Source organism: Plecotus auritus (genome assembly GCF_963455305.1).
Source record: "Plecotus auritus genome assembly, chromosome: 2".
Lineage (NCBI taxonomy): Eukaryota > Metazoa > Chordata > Mammalia > Chiroptera > Vespertilionidae > Plecotus > Plecotus auritus.
Window position 1 is genome coordinate 83,062,241 of NC_137771.1, and position 16,999 is coordinate 83,079,239.

Below are 16,999 nucleotides of genomic sequence, written 5' to 3' on the forward strand. Positions count from 1 at the left end.
CTGTAATGGTCCCCGGGAGTGCCGTGCTGCATGGTCCAGTTAGGTACAGAAGGACCCCCGCGGAGCAGCAGCCACTTGCCTGTGATAATGTTTATGGTCCAGAATGATGCCTGTTTCCCCTTTGCACTTCTCCCTCTGGTGCTGGCAGTCGGGATCTGGTTTCTCAGCCTAGCAGCAGAAGGCTTCACTCCAGAAACTTCAATAATTCTTTTTTTTTAATATATATTTTATTGATATTTTACAGAGAGGAAGGGAGAGGGATAGAGAGCTAGAAACATCGATGAGAGAGAAACATCGATCAGCTGCCTCCTGCACACCTCCCACTGGGGATGTGCCCGCAACCAAGGTACGTGCCCTTGACCGGAATCGAACCCGGGACCCTTCAGTCCACAGGTCGATGCTCTATCCACTGAGCCAAACCGGTTTCGGCCAGAAACTTCAGTAATTCTTGCAGGCCCTCTCTTACTAGGGAGAGCAAGAATACCCACTTATTTTAAGGAAACAAAGAACAATAGTGTCACATGTCTGAGTAACGGTGAAAAAAATGGTTCTCTCCACATCTGAACATAGAGTAGTCAGAAGCGACAAAATAGAAGTGAAGTGCATACAGGTAGAGGCTGGGCCAGGGGAGCAATGGGACCAGAGGAGCTTTATTTATTGACTAGCATTTTCTCCCCGCTCATTAGTCCAGCTTCAATTATTGTCAACAAAGGGGACTCAGAAAAAGTGAGACCTTGTAGTGTGTGTGTGTGTGTGTGTGTGTGTGTGTGTGTGTGTGTGTGTGTGTTGCCTGCTGAGGCATCAGGTCACAGGGTGTTCTAGAACAGAGAGGCAGTATTGCCGGGTTGCCGAGGCTGTGTGGAACAGGCCTGAGCGAATGAATGCTCAGGCTACAGCAGAGTCAGCGGCTCCTACTGAAATGTGCACCAAGCAGTTTCAGCTGGAGATCCTTTTATAGCATAAGACACACACGGACTTCTTTCCTTTCCAGACTCTGATCTCACATTTGCTGATGGAGTTATAAGGGGAGGGTTCGTGATGAGAAGACATATGCACAGCCCTGTTGACTCACCACAGGTGGAGGGGCATGTGTCTGCAGACTGGACAGCTTCCTCCTCTGCAGCTTGGGGTGTCACACACCGGCTTGTGGTTGCCTGAAAGGATGTGTTGTGAACTGCATTCCTGTGGTCGGCCACATTAGGATCTGTGATCGTTTTCTTAGATATGTTTTTGGATGTGAAAAATAAGCAAGAAGCTATCATCAAGGATCAGAGAGGAATGCTTTGGACATACCCTTGACCTATGGTATCTTTGTTTTCTATGAACACATTTTGATGTAAATCAAGAGGTGTTTCCTAACAATTGACCATGGTTGCCTGAGGCAGACGGATACATTTTCCTGTGTTTGAAATGTCAGAGGGAAACAGACTTGTCTATTACAATTGTTCCTTAGATTTCCCACTCTAGACACTGACATTCTATTTTCAAATTATACCCGAATATACTACTGACACTTTGGAACATGCTTTCCAAGGTTATCTATGAAATAACATATCCCTGGCCTTGAAATACCTTTTACCATCCAAGTACCCACCACATATGTTTAAAGGTGAAGATTTCTTAGTGGCACTACACAAGAATTCTGTAGTAAAGAAATATTGATTGAATATTGAATATTGATTAAGTATATGTGCTGTGCTAGGTGTTATTAATGTATAATTTCGCCGAATCCCACAGCTTTTTGAATTAGTATCATCATACTCATTTCATGGTTAAGGGAATATAGACTTGGGAAGTTTCTCTAAACTGTGTTAGGGCCACACAACTAGTATGTTTTGAGGGTCATTCGTGGATTTCTGACTGAATAACCTACAATTTTTATTTTTTATTTTTTTTACTGTACTACATCGCATGGACTCTCCTATTGACTTCCTTACAGGGAGTCTGTAAGTTTTTCTAAAGATCATATCACCCTAAAGTTGCTTAATCTAGAGCCCCAGCATCTCTATCCCCGAGCTTACCCTTTCTCCGAGTACCATACCTGTTTCTTTGGTCCTCGAATATTTCTGAATGGTGAGCAAATGGTTTTGCAACTTGCTGGAAAAGGGTTTGAGTCCCTGCGGCCTCGTCTAAGCACACAGTATTTTAAGGACAGCCTAGGAGCAGTACGGGGATCACAAGCAGCCTGTTAATATCCTCAGCTCTGACCTAAACTAGTTCTCTTATGGCCTCAGGAAAGCCATGCCCTCTATAAGTCTCTTACTACATCTGTGAAATGAAAGAGAGTAAGGGATCTCCCTAATGTCCATTCTGGTTCCCAAACTCTGCAGTTAACATATATCACAAAATAGGAAGCCTGAACATATAAAACAGAATTTACTGTTGTCATAAAAAGGTAACTTCCATAACTGATGTTGCGCTGCATGGTAGTTGGGCATTAGTGGAGGAGAGGCATGGGTAGGACTTAGATGCTCTCAGGCAGGAAAAGGAGAAAGGTAACTGGGAAAAGGACTAACCTCAGTTCCGCCTTTAGGGGGCGCCTGGTGCCATGGCCTGAGGCCATGAACTGCTAGAAACTGTTAAGAACCAGGCTCTTCCAGTTCCCAGTGATTCTAGGCAACTTGAGCCTATCTGGCTGGGTCAACCTGAGCTGCACTTAACCTGCTCTAGAATCATTGTGTTCTGTCTGAGGTAATGTAGGCTTTATATTTGCCAGCAGCTTCATATTTATTATCTCATAATTATTATATTATGTTACATGATATTATAAGAATTCCTACTTTACAAATGCATAACTAAGGCTCAGAGTTTGGTCACAGAGGAGCATGAACCCAGCTTGTGGTTTCAGCATATTTACATCTTTATGGAAGGCCTTAAGATGAAGCAAAATAAACTTTTAAGATTTAGGGGAGTTACCTTAACCTGTCTCTCAATTCAGAATGTTGGCTGGCTAATATTGGAATTTAAAGGCAAGTAAAGCTTTTGATTTCCTCAGTTAAAAATGAAAAGGTTTAAAGCACAGCCCTAGCTGGTTTTGCTCAGTGGATAAAGCGTCGGCCTGCAGACTGAAGGGTCCCAGGTTCGATTCCGGTCAAGGGTACATGCTTGGGTTGCAGGCTCGATCCCCAGTAGGGGATGTGCAGGAGGCAGCTGATCAGTGATGCTTTCTCATCATGGATATTTCTATTTCTCTATCCCTCTCCCTTCCTTTCTAAAATCAATAAAAATATATGTTAAAAAAAAGGTTTAAAGCACAAATATTGTTTAGGGGGCAAAACAAAGACCGAAGTGTATTCATACTGAAACGACGTAATGTTTCACTGTTGTTAATGTTGACAGGGCAGGGGTGGAAAAGAATTACAGAGCAGAAACCCCTGGAGCCTTAAGGGGAGGCACCTTTAGGGGACTAAAGAGAAAGGATTCTGTGGACAGACTTTACCTACCGTACAGTGTGGGTCAGGACAGCTCTGCTTCAATCTTCCTCTGGGATCAGAAGAATAGATGTTGGGCAGGTGCTTTTGTTTAGGCTTAGCTCACAAAGGGCAGCTTAGTGTGGGGCTATATTAATTCCCTTGGCATGGATTTTGAAAACTTTAAGATTTATGTTTTAAGAACCTTCACTCGGAAGTGCATGAGAATTTTCTGCTTGCAAAATAGATTCCACTTGCAAAAATTCTAGTTGTGTTTCTCCTCTGTGTCATTGAAACATTTTTCGGTGTCTGTCCGGTCCTGGAATTGCATCCTGTTAGAAGATCAGGATGGAAAAGGTGGGTATTAGCAGTGTTGCTGGAAGAATAAACTCAAAGCCCCTGGGGAGCCTTGGGCTCCACCTCTCATCCAGTCTCTTGCAGGCACTTTTTTTTTTCTTACTCTTGGTACAGTGTCAATTCTAGCACTGAGTAATTTGCTCTATGTGCCTCATTAGAGTGAAGACATTTATATTAATATTAATAATCTCATTTTCAGTGTTTACATTTTGATGTTTTTTTTTCTTTTCTTTTCTTTTCTTTTTGGACTACCTGTATAATTTCAGGAACAAACCAGGCTTTGTTATGCTTCCTTAATCTTACCTCACCTGGCCTAGATAACGTGCATTCCAAATTGTGAGTTTTCAGCAAGGCAGCTAAGCAACAGGCCTCACAGCTGGGTCATTTTCTAAGAATTAAAGGACATGACTTCAGTTTCCAGGACTGGCTTTGGTTGGCCTGGTGAGAGCTGACATTTAGCTCATCTCAGCCTGTGCACTTGGGGATGATTAAAGTTGCTGCCTGATTCATAACGTATAGGTAATTAAACTTGTAAAGTATTTTGAGGCCTTCTCTTTCATTCATTTATTCAAACAAACATTTGTTGCTGAGTGAATGATGACTTTGATTTAGAAACACTATACACACATAAAATACTGGCAGCTTGTAGGTAGCAATTTTTTTATTTGCTCTCCTAAAGGAATTTCATTACCAAATCCTCGTGAATTTTGAACCTCAAGAAGAATAATCCTTTTCTTTGTTGGAGTTTTAAATTTAGAATAATCAGACAATAGTGAAGCATTCTGTTCAGAGCATTCCTTTTAGGTGACCCATTTATTATACACTGCTCTTAAGAAGAGATGAATTTGATTAGCATTGAACATTCAGTCGGTTTTTGCATAGCTAATACCAAGGAGAAATTTTCAAAAGTTGTGCCTCCTGTTTAATATTATTATGTGGGCAACTTTTAATTATCTGTACTGATGAAATATAATAACTGATGTGTACACTCTAAAATCAGGCTTTGGGGAGTATTGTATGATGCTTTTACTTACCTTTCATTGTGGTTTTGCTCAGACTAATATTAAAATGTGCTGCATTCTTTGTGCACACAGCTCATGATAGGAAGGAAGGAGGAAATGACTCAAAAGTATACCAGAAAAAGGTCAACTGGAATTTTAAAATTTATTTCAGATAATGTTTCTAAGTAATGTCACTGCTTATTGTTACTGCTTATTATTAAAAATACCTCTCTCCTTCCTATCCATTCAGGTTAAGCTTGTTTTTATGGCCAACAGTTATAGAAGGAAATATTTGGAGGGTTTATCTAAATATTTAGTGGCCTTTGGATTCTGAAAGTCTCGGCCTAAAAATATATTTCCGCACCAGCCTAGTCTAGAGCCCTTCCCCTCCTACCATTTTTAGCCCTCCCTGATTGGTCCACTCACCTGAGCAATTGGTGAGATGTGTGGTGCGATGCTTTGGAATAGGGGTGGGGAATGTCTGACCTGCAGGCCATATAATGCCTGCGAAATCATTTGGTCTGGCCCTGCCAAGTCTTTAGGGGTGAGTTAATTACCCGTTTGATCAAATATAGCAGGGTAGTTTTTAAGTTGACAGTTTTGTATGGCCTGCAAATGATGTTATAAATATTCAAATGGCCCTTGGCAGAAAAAAGGTTCCCCACCCCTGCTTTGGAAGATGGTGGTGACTGGCTCTCCAGGATGAGATGAGGGATGATCCCTGAGTATGGAGGTGCTGATGCAAGGAAAAGAAAACCATCTTTGGCTACACATTTTGGTGTAGGACAGTCCTTGGTAAGTCAGTGGGATGGTGTCCACATCCACTCACCTGGACTATGGGTCAGTGGGCTCTGAAGGCATCGCTGGGCTTCAGCAAGGTAGAAGCTGCATTAGTGTCTTCTGCTGGCTTGCCTGCCTGCCACCTGGTCACAGCTTCACCTGCTCCCACTCCCTTGCTGTGACTCTGTAGTACCACTGTTCAGATGTACCCCAACTTTTCATCTCCCCAGGAGGTGAGACCTGGCTATTTGGTGCAGGTCCATTTCTAAGATCACAGTCTTGCTAGCCAGTCAACATTACAAATAAATGTCAGCCTGCAGCAACCGTGTGCCCTGGAGCAGAGATGACCTCACCACATTGGTGAGATAGATTCTGTCACCAGGCTCCAGGTGCCCTTTTCTCCTACCACCCCCATCCCCAACTTTGCTGACCTTACCGTTTCCACACCAGGAAGCCAGCCATTCTTATTGTTGTCCTCACTTGCTCCCTTAGCATGACCTGCTCTAAAAAAGGGAGAGAAAAGCTAGCAAGCTAGCATTTGGATATCTACCATGTGTGTCGTCTGGGTGCCACATAGTTTTATATACATAATTGAACTTAGCTTTGCACCCACCTTCTGAGACAGGTATTTGTCTCATTTCACAGCTGATGAGTTTAGGAGTCAAGCCAGTAAATAACCTCCCCAAAGTTATAGAGATGGCTGGTGCTAGATTTAATATTCAGCTTAGATTCAAAACCTGTTCTCTTTCCATATGTGTGTCTATTTCTTTTCTCTTTTTCTTTCTTCCTTTTTTTGGATATCTGGATATTCCACTTCCAAGGTAGCATACTTATCCTGATATTTAAAGAGAGAATCTTTAAACCAAAGGTAAGACTAATTATGGAGTTTCAGATATCGGTGAGTTGTTGGAGGGTTGTTATCTTAAAAGCATACCATATTGGCAACTAGCTCCTGCAAGGTGTGAGGAACTACCGAACATGCATCAAAGTATCATTCTTCTTTGTGGACTTTGCCGCTTTTACTTAATTCTAGATTGCTGGAAAATGGCTTCAATTTTCCACACAAATTAGAACCCAGCTGCTTTTCTTTGCTGTCCCTGGCCCGAGTTGTGTGCTTTCCTGATTTCCTAATAAAACTTTAGCTCATGTTAGAAGCCCAGATATTTTACTTCCAGTGGATTTGGCAGCACTACATTCATGAATATGCTGTCTCTTCCATTGAAAATAGCTTTATGCTGCTTATCAGGGGCCAGCAGTGTCCTCGAACATGAGAGACATTCTTTTCAGAGAAACATTTTCCTGCATCGCTGCCATAATTGTGACCAGCTTTCAAAGGTGCTTTCCACATACGCCCAGCAGGGCTGAGGGGCCCTGGGTGAGCACATCATTCCTAAACCTTGGAGACAGTTGCTGCTGATGAAGTTCCTTTACAAAGCCCAAAGGATTTCTCCTCCTTCCACCAGAGGTGTTTATAACCTCTAATTTGCTCACCATGCCTCTTGTAGAAAGGAGTAGGAGCTCAGCTTCTGGCAGGCGGCCACGGAGCTGAGCCGCTGCGGGCTCCTGTCCCAGATCGGTGGCGCTCCCCAGTGGGTGCTGGGAAGCTCATGTGGTAGGAGGAGGGGGGTTAGAGCAGCAGCCAGTGGTCCCTCCTCCTCAGAGCCCTGGAGGTGTGGCCAGAGCCTGCTGGACAGCCAGTCATGGGGCAGGAAGGCGGGCCCTGTGGCAGCAAAGGCAGGAGAGGAGGAGCTGATATGTACAGTGGGTGGGTGGTCCAGCTTGTTGAAACAGCTCCTTTGCAAGATCTTATAATGAATGTTTAGCATTTCTGTACTGTGCCCTGACCCTGGAGAGCATAGCCCTGGCTGAAGATTTGTCCTCATCCCCGTTTTGCCTTGGGAAAGGGCACGCCTTTGTGCTGCTGTAGTATTTCATGCAGCCTCCACCTGGTAGGAGGTCCTGACCTCACTTCCCATAGGAGTTTAAAGGAATAGGGGGAGGATTTATTAGTCCCTCTTGAAACACAATGAAGTACAGAATTCTGAAAAGATAATCTAGACCAGTGGTCGGCAAACTTGTTAGTCAACAGAGCCAAATAGCAACAGTACAATGATTGAAATTTCTTTTGAGAGCCAAATTTTTTAAACTTAAACTTCTTCTAACGCCACTTCTTCAAAATAGACTGGCCCAGGCCGTGGTATTTTGTGGAAGAGCCACACTCAAGGGGCCAAAGAGCTGCATGTGGCTCGCGAGCCACGGTTTGCCAACCACTGACCTGGAGACAGCAGGCACTTTCCAAGCACGGATCTAGATATTTAATTTGCCATCAGAATACAAAGTCATTTTAAATACAAGCTTTTTGTAGTTATGGCAAATAATTACATTTTAATACAATTAGTGTTGCAAAGGGATTCTTTAAAATATGATTTTAATAATTTTGATGATTTTGAAAGCTATTTTGTAATATGGAGTGTCATCTGAGGTTACAGACACATTCACAACCCGCCCGCCCCCATCATATATATGGTCACCCAGTGCCAGGTACTATACACTAAGTGGCCAGATCATTATGATGTCTGAACGCATAATAATCTGGCCACTTTGTGTGTGTGTGTGTGTGTGTGTGTGTGTGTGTGTGTGTGTGTGTGTGTGTGTATTAGAGGACTGGTGCATGAATTCGTGCATGGGTGGGGTCCAGCCAGCCTGGCCAGGGGGAGGGGACATGGGCGGTTGGCGGGCCTGCCTGTTGGAAGAAATCCTGGTCGAGGGGACAATTTGCATATTAGCCTTTTATTATATAGGATATACACTGATTGGCCAGATTATTATGCGTTTAGAGATCATAATAATCTGGCCACTCAGTATATATCAAAATAGGGTTGCTTTGTTATCACACTCTTAGAAACTAAACAGAATTGGGAGAGCTTTCTTGACTAACAAAGTCTTGCTCCCTCAACACTGCCTGGCTAGTTTACTGGATTGAAAAGAGAAGGTACCACCACTGAGATTAAAATAAGGTCCCTTAACCCTGGCCGGGTGACTCAGTGGTTAGAGCATCATACCATACACCAAAGGTTGTGGGTTCGATTCCCAGGTAGGGCACATATTCAGGTTGGGGGTTTGATCCCCGGTGGGACACAGAATGGGTGCAGAAGCAACTGATGAATGCTTCTCTTTGACATGGATGTTTCTCTTTCCCTTCCTCTTTCACTGAAAATCAATAAAAACATATCTTTGAGTGAAGATTAAAAAAATAATAAAAATAATAAGGCCCCTTAGCCCTAATTAATTAAAGGAGTGTGAGAACCTAGCTCTGGCCAGGGAGCTCAGTTGGTTAGAGTGTCATCTGGATATGGGAAGGTTGTGGGTTCGATCTCGCTCAGGGCACATACAAGAATAGACCATTGAATGAATAAATGGTGCAACAAATCTCTCTCTCCCTTCCTCCCTCTTTTTCCCCTCTCTCTATGAAATCAATTTAAAAAAAAAACAGTGTGAGAATCTAATAAAAAGCATAAGACCTCACTGATAGACACCAAAAAATCCCAGATAGGTGCTCAGCAGGCACTACAGCAAATACTTGTTGGTTTTACTTTTTGCACATTCAGTTTTTCAGAGACATCCATTGTATAGGGGAAGGCCTCCAATTCTTCCTTCTCCCCTCACTGCTTGCCTTTCAGACACAGGCCCTACTTGTTGGGGTTCACCAGTAAGAAAGAGACCAGAATGGAGAAAGTGTGAAAACTTTAGTGGTCAGGATAATTTAAAATTCAGCTAGTGGTTACTACTACTAATAAATGCCTATGTAAAAGAAAGTCAAAACTGTTAAAAATATTAGCCAAAACTGATTGTCTTAGGGACTTCTGCCCTAGTCTCACTGCATGTCAGTTAAAGAAAAATAGACTAATTCCTCTCCTAATACACTGCAGTGTCTGCTATGGGTTCTCCTGCTACTAGCTCATTGTATTCTTTGCCCCTCTCCCCTCCCCCCCTCTCCCCCATGCTCTTTTTTTGCTGACTCTACACTCAGACTCTTGGCTACACATGGGGAAGAGATGTAGAACTGGCTGATTTGGAGCTCAAACTTTGACCTAGGACTATAGGTGAAATCGCCTCAAACTCTGACCTTGGTCTTTTGGAGAGGGAAGAAGCCTTTCCCTCTAAGCCAGTGGTTCTCAACCTTTCTAATGCCGCGACCCTTTAATACAGTTCCTCTATTGTGGTGACCCCCAACCATAAAATTATTTTCGTTGGTACTTCATAACTGTAATTTTGCTACTGTTATGAATCGTAATGTAAATATCTGTGTTTTCCAATGGTCTTAGGCGACCTTGCTAGTGGAGAACCGCTGCCGTAGAGCCTAAGACCATCGGAAAACACAGATATTTACATTACGATTCATTAACAGTAGCAAAATTACAGTTATGAAGTAGCAACAAAAATAATTTTATGATTGGGGTCACCACAACATGAGGAACTGTATTAAAGGGTCGCGGCATTAGAAAGGTTGAGAACCACTGCTCTAAGCCTAAGCCTGTCAGAACCTCCTTGCAAAGGTTTGTATGATTTGCTATTCTGAAATAAAAGCTAGTGAGGCTTTTCCTTATCTCAGTTATCTCCTCCTCTGCTTCTCTAATATTGAAAGAAATAATTCTCTTGCTTTGCTATAGTTTTGTGTATTTTAAGTTGACACATGACTTCCTGTTTCACGGGCAATTTTGGTCCATGGGCCCTAATGTATTCTAGAGCATTCTTGGATACCTTTGGTAGCCACCTTGCTTAAGAATTGAATGATTAGGAAATGAAGCTATGTGGAGCCTTCAAATTATTTATCTTCATTCCAATCTTAGTTATTAGTTAATGTCGTATTTAAAGGTGGAAAAATTAAGTATATCTTAGGAAGTAGTTCATTTGTTTAGTGAGGACCAAAGTATAAACTCACCAATGTGTGAGAGAGAGATAAGACGTTTATTTCTTTATGGATATTCGTGACTTGAGCCTATACAATAAAAACACAACTTGTAGGTCAATTAGCTCTCCTCCTGATTTTAAAACAATTTAACAGTTTAGAAAATGATTGGGTGCACTACTGTAGGAGTGTAGATTGGCATAGCCATTTCTGAAAACAATTTTGCAGTATTATGTAAGAGTGTGAATATTCATGTAACCTGTGACCGAGCCCATCCATTCTTTGGTAGCACCCCAGAGAAACTTTGCTTATTTGTATTATTTCTAATGGAAACAACATTGTTTCTAATAGAAAAAAAAATAAACAAGGTAAAAAAATTAAATCCATCAGTAGAAGAATAGTGACAAATTCACACAAGGGAATACTATACAGCAGTGAAAATGAGTGAACTACTGCTACTTGCAACAACATATTAAATCTTAGATACAGCATTGTGTGAAAACAAACACAGAGAAGACAACATACAGTATGATAAAAATGGTTCATAAATTTCAAAATCAAGCAAAATTATATACTAAGGGAATAATACATTCAACATTTAGGATTTTGGTTTCCTCTGGAGAAGAGGAGAGGGAGGGAGAGTGTGGGAAAGTAGCACATAGGTAGATGCAGCAATACCTGTAATATATTAAATAGGATGGCCGGTTTATGGGTGTTCATTTTATTGTTATGCTTCATAGATCATATATATTATATATGTCCTATGCATCCTTTTGTATGTTTCAAATTTTGCATAATACAAATATATTTTTGGATTTAAATTTTTTTCCAGTTTTATTGCGAATAAGTGTCATACAGCACTGTGTAAGTTTAGGATATACAGCATAATGATTTGACTTACATATGTCATAAAATGATTATCATAGTAAGTTTAGTTAACATCCATCATCTCCTGGAGATGCAAAAAAAGAAAAAAGAAAGAAAAACATATTTTTCTTGTTATGAGAACTCTTAGGATTTACACTCTTAGCAACTTCCGTATATACCAGAGAGCAGTGTTTACCATAGTATAGTCATCATGTTGTACACTACCTTCTAAAGACACAAATATTTTAAGGTGATAATATAAGCCAGAATTTTCCCTTGTTGCTCCCACATTCTACCTATTTCATGTCATAGTCCCATTTCATAGTCCCCCATATCTTGACATCACAGAAGGTGTGGTCTGACAGGAAGTCCCTGGAGTCCTTTGGGTGGCTGAGGATACAGGGTGAGGCTGACAGTTGCTAAATGGAATGAGAGAGAAGACACAGGAGCCCTCTGTATCCCTCTTCCTCCTGAATGCCTAGAAAACCACGGGGCCTGGAGGAAAGAGAACCCTGAAAAAAGGCTTGGTGACCGCTTGGAAAATCCACGTTTATTGTCCCAACAGTGACTAATAGTTTCGAACGTGGAAGATCAGCCTGGATAGGTTACGATGAGAAACTTGTTTTGCTGCCCACTGTTCTTTTCTGGCCTTTCGAGTGAGGTAGGATTTGGCATGTGGATGATGATGTAATATGTTACTCAGCCAGGCAAGTTGTCACAGGCTAAAGGTTTGGTTTTGAAAAATGAAAAGCGGATACGTGAGAAAGTGGTCCATGTGGGAATAAGAATTACAATAAAAGGGAGAGATGCTGTCTGGCGCTGGTGTGTGTTTCTCCGAGCGCTGAGGTTCTCTGCTGCGGAGGTTCATCACTGAAGTGCTGGCCAGTACTGGGGAGGTGGGCGCACCTCTCCTGGGACTCATCAGCTTTGTCTTAAGCAGCTGAATAAAATAATTCGTGATGTGCTGGTGTTGTGGAGGCAGAGGCTTGGTCTCGATTTCCATTAAATAAGTGTGTGGAATCAATACCTAACTGAATGTTTGTCACGGGAACACCCTGAGGCCCCTGTGTAGCTGGTATTTTTCAGACTAATTCTCAGACAGGAAAATGTGCAGCATGTCTCTTCTCTGAAATAGTTTCAACATCTTTTATGTAATGCTGATGCATCGGGAAGTGAAAATGCTAAGAGTTTCATTTCACTAAAAATGGATTTTTTTTTTACTTTAACCTTTAACTTTAGATCATAATTAGTAGCGTTTTAGTCTTAAGAGCATCAAAGTGTATATATTCATTGACACGTTGAACCAGTATTTAGTGAGAATGTTTATATGAAAAGAACTGTGTAGGTTGTTATAAAAAAATGCAGAGACCTGGTCAGTACTCTCAGGAGCTCAGAATCTGGAGAGGGAAATAGATCATTGCACAGCAGGACAAAGGCTATGTATGTGGGAGCATATTACAGAGGAAATGACATCTGAGCATTTGAGCTGCATTTGAAGGATTTCAGATATAGGAATCAGCATAAATAAAGAGGAATTTTGCCTTATATTCGTAAGGTTTCACCAGATTTTTTTCCTACAAGCATACGATGAGATCAATAGTAAATTCAGATCAAAATTATCTAAATAAATTAAGACTTTTTGGGCTAAATTTGTCCTACCTTTGCGTCTTAATTACATTCCAGAGAACAATATATTTGCAATAAACTGGTCAATGGTTGTGGCCAATGAATAGAATTGTAATTCAGTTTAAAAGTAGTGTAGCATTCTAGTGGTAAAACAATTAGAAGTTAAGAACTTAGCATTTTTTATAATATTTTCCCTCTGTAGCTCTAATACTTCTCAGAAAATGGTTAAGCTCCAATTAGAAATCTGACTTGCTTTGGGTTTTATCAGTTATCAGAGAGATAAAGATGAATTATTAATAGAAATCTCAAATGCAGTAATGATAGTACCTTATATGTCAGTAGCACACAGTATATAAAATACCTTTGAGGTCATTATTTAAATTTGGCCAGTATGTCAATAAAAGGGCATCATAGGACTGATAAGCTTCTTTGTAGAATAAATTACTACCAGTTCATTCTGCTCAACTGTGCACTGGTAGCATTTGTAAACAATTTCAGTCTGACATTATTTTAAAAAATATTGTTGCAGAATTGTCTTGCCTCTTTTTCCCTCTTTGCATAAGTCTATTACATTAAATTTCAACAAATGTAAATAAGAATAGCTCTTAATAGATAATGTGTTTGCTCTTAATTCATATACTTCCTGGCATATTAATTAGGCTAAAACATAATATTTATTTATACTAGTAGAAGTTATATTACTCTGTCCAGTAATTAAAAGAAATGTATATCTACCTTGTTTTATTAGCAAAAGAAATAATTTGCAATAAACATTCCTAATTCTTTAAGGTAAATATTTATGGCATTTGAATGATAATATTTGGTGTTTCTATCATTTAGATTTTATAGATAATTTCTGAACAGCAATACATCTTCTGTGTTGATGCTTTCTGCCTTTATACATCTACTAGAGGCCCGATGCACAAAATTCTTGCAAGAGTAGGCCTTCGCAGCCGTGGGCGGCTGCCTGGATCCCTCCCTCACAGCCATTGTGGCTGCAGCCCCGGCTTAGTCCAGAAGGACGTTTAGGGGGACGTTCGCTCTAATTAGCGTATTACACTTTTATTATTATAGATTGTAGTGAGTAAGACTCACCTTTATCCTTGGTTAACTGAGTGTCTCTTCAGCCATTTTTACGGCTTTACAGAGATGTTAATGCTAATTAATGTTTTACTGGTAGTAGGAAGAGGCATTGTCAAATAAAACTTAAATTTGAAGCATGAATTACAAATTCAACATGGTTGTCCTAACGGTAATATTGACAGTGATGGCTATACAGTTACTATTTCTAGGTGCTTCTAGTGTGCTGGGCTCTGTGCAAAACATTTTACTGGTATAATATTTAATTTTCCCAACTATTCTGTGAGGTAGGTGTTATCCCCATTTTACAGATTAATTTATAACTGTTATGCGTCATACCATTTAATAATAATTAAATATACTATATTAATATATTTTAAATAGTGAACTGTGGACCTTTGCACATATGAAATATATACTTTCATTCAACAAATATTTATTTGTTGACTATTTATGTTCTAGGCTGATGTGCTAACTCTGAGGATAGTGTGATGAGGCAATACCCCCCCTTTGCCTTTAAGAAACTTGAGATGCATTGGGAGAGATAGACTTGCTTAAAGCACAAGTACAAGAAAATACGATGATTGGTTTTTTAGCAGAGAGTGTTGTAGAAAAGTGGGAAAAGAGGGCCTCAGCTTCCCAGAAGGTAGTTGAGAGGTCTTCACAGAAGAGCAGCCCTCACTGAGCCTTGAAGAATGAGTCTGAGTTTGAAGAGGTGCTGAGCAGCGGGAACAGAGTAGACCAGAGTGTGGAGATGAGTGGGAGCCAGGCAGGGTTGGTCAGGGCGCTGCAGGGATTCCAAGGTGCTGAGGGTCAAGCGAAGCTGGAGGAGCGGCATAGCTGGCTGGGGTCAGGTCCAGGGGCCTTGCATGCTGTTCAAAGGAATGCAGACCTTACCCTCTGTGTCGAAAAGCCATCAGCAGATTAATTCAACAAACACTAATTATGATAATGGTTGTTCTTCCATCCCTCTCTCCCTCATTCATTCACTCAGCAGGTTTTTATTGAGTGCCGATAATGTGCCAAGCATTGTGTTGATATTGAGGATAAACAGGTAGACAAAAGCACACGTGTTCTGCTTTCGTAGAGTTTACTAATTAGTGGCAGAAACAAGCATCAATCAGTGAATCTATCAAAAAATGTAAAACCTCAAAAGTGGCCAGTATTAACATAGGAAAATGATTCTATAGAAGTATAAGAAGATAGTGACCTGGCTAAGGAGGTCGGGAAAGGCTCCCTGAGAACAGGACTGAGCTGAGAGCAGAAGGAGAAAATGATACAAGGTCATTTGATGAAGAATGTGGATTATTTGGGAAGAGACCTCAGCAGTGAGGACTAGGAGAACAAGGTGCTTTTAAAGGCTTAAAAGTAAGGTAGAAAAGCTGGAGTGCAGGCTGGAAAAGAGCATGAAGGCTGGACTGCACTGCGTCTGGGGGCTAGGGTAAGAATCTGAGCTCAGTGGAAAACTATGCTAATCAAAGGGTGTGGCATGCTCAAAAGCACAGAGGCATAATCAGAACAGTGTACACACATACCTACATATATGTAGGAATACAAAAGGGAAATCAATATGTGACCCATTAACAACTTTGATGTGCTTATATCTATTGTGTGTTGCAGTGATTCTAAGATCTGTATATAGTATGAAGAATTGTAAATAGGTAAACAAGTATTTTTTTTACACCATAGATATATTATAATGTATAGAAATTCCTCTCTTTAATTAAGTATCTTAAAAAAAGAATTTCCATATGGCTCTTGATTTTAACTGCCTTCTTCCTAATAAAATTTAGCCAGTTAGGCAGGACTTGGATTTTAGGTTTTTCCTTAGTGTGTTGGCACCTAGATTTGGGATTAGTTGGTACTTTTTATTTACTAAAATAGCTATAAATCTGCCCTTAATTGTAATATGAACACGTTGATTTCAGTATGGCTTGGGAATTAAAATCGAAGGATAGTCACATCCCAAAAGAGCAATGCTAAGACTTAGGGGGCCTGTAAACTCTGGGGAAAATAAGATGATGTTGATTTGATGTTTAACTTTTTTTTTGTAATAAATAAGTACAGGCGTGTTGATAGCAAGATCAGTTTTGGAGAGATGGTATAGTACTGGAATCTGGAATTATGAGCATGGCCTCCATGAATAATATTGGCTCAGCAATGGGGCCTAGGAGACCAAAGTGCTGAGCGTCAAGTGCAGCAATGACTCTGCTTTTTGGTCAATAATAGTGTGATGGGGTGGGGGTGATGGGTGTGAAGTATTAACAAAGTGCCAAGAACAAAGTTAGTGTTCAATAAATGTTAGTGATGAGCTTGAATGTCAGTGATACCATGCTTGACCTGAGTCACCAGTAGAGGCACCTACAGTTTTGAAAATGAAAGTCAAGCTATTATGGTAAATACATGTATTGAGTTTGTTTAACTTTAGGACTAATAGGAATCATAGAGATCATCAAATTCAGTGATGCTCCTGAAATTTTCTGGAGGAGAACTATTTTTTATTTCTCTGAAGTTTGGGAATCATTAGGCGAGAAGGAGGGGAAGAAACAGGCTTAATTTGTTGGTGATGCCCCTAAGGTCAAAAGATAGGATGGGAAGCCTATCATCCCAGGAGAGGTGAGTGAGTGTGTGTGTGTGATGTGTGAGTGAGTATGAGTTGTGTGTGTGTGTGTGTGTGTGTGTGAGTGAGTGAGAGAGAGAAAGAGAGAGAGAGAGAGAGAGAGAGATTATGCACATGTGTTTCTTTTTTCTCTGACCAGTTAATGTGAATGAAGGTCACAGCAAGCTGCCTCACTCAGTGGGAATATTGTTTTTGTACTTACAGGTCTAGGCATTTTACACTGAGTTTTCTACTGCCACCCTTTCTACTCAAGCAAAATCCATGTGAAAAGATCTGCTGGGAAGGAGCCGACTGCTTATGTTTCTCCATTGTGATGAAAGCACATGGTACAGGTAAATATCTCCAAAAT

General features: G+C 40.7%; 1 protein-coding gene across 2 annotated transcripts in view; it reads left to right on the plus strand.

Moving 5' to 3' along the window:
- The window catches only part of ATXN1 (ataxin 1), a 422,593-nt gene that overhangs the window by 141,978 nt on the left and 263,616 nt on the right, over window positions 1-16,999 (plus strand). For both annotated transcript variants that reach the window (XM_080658075.1, XM_080658076.1), the window contains one exon: window positions 16,855-16,982. The gene's annotated coding sequence lies outside the window, so the exon portion shown is untranslated. The remainder of the gene's footprint in view (window positions 1-16,854; window positions 16,983-16,999) is intronic.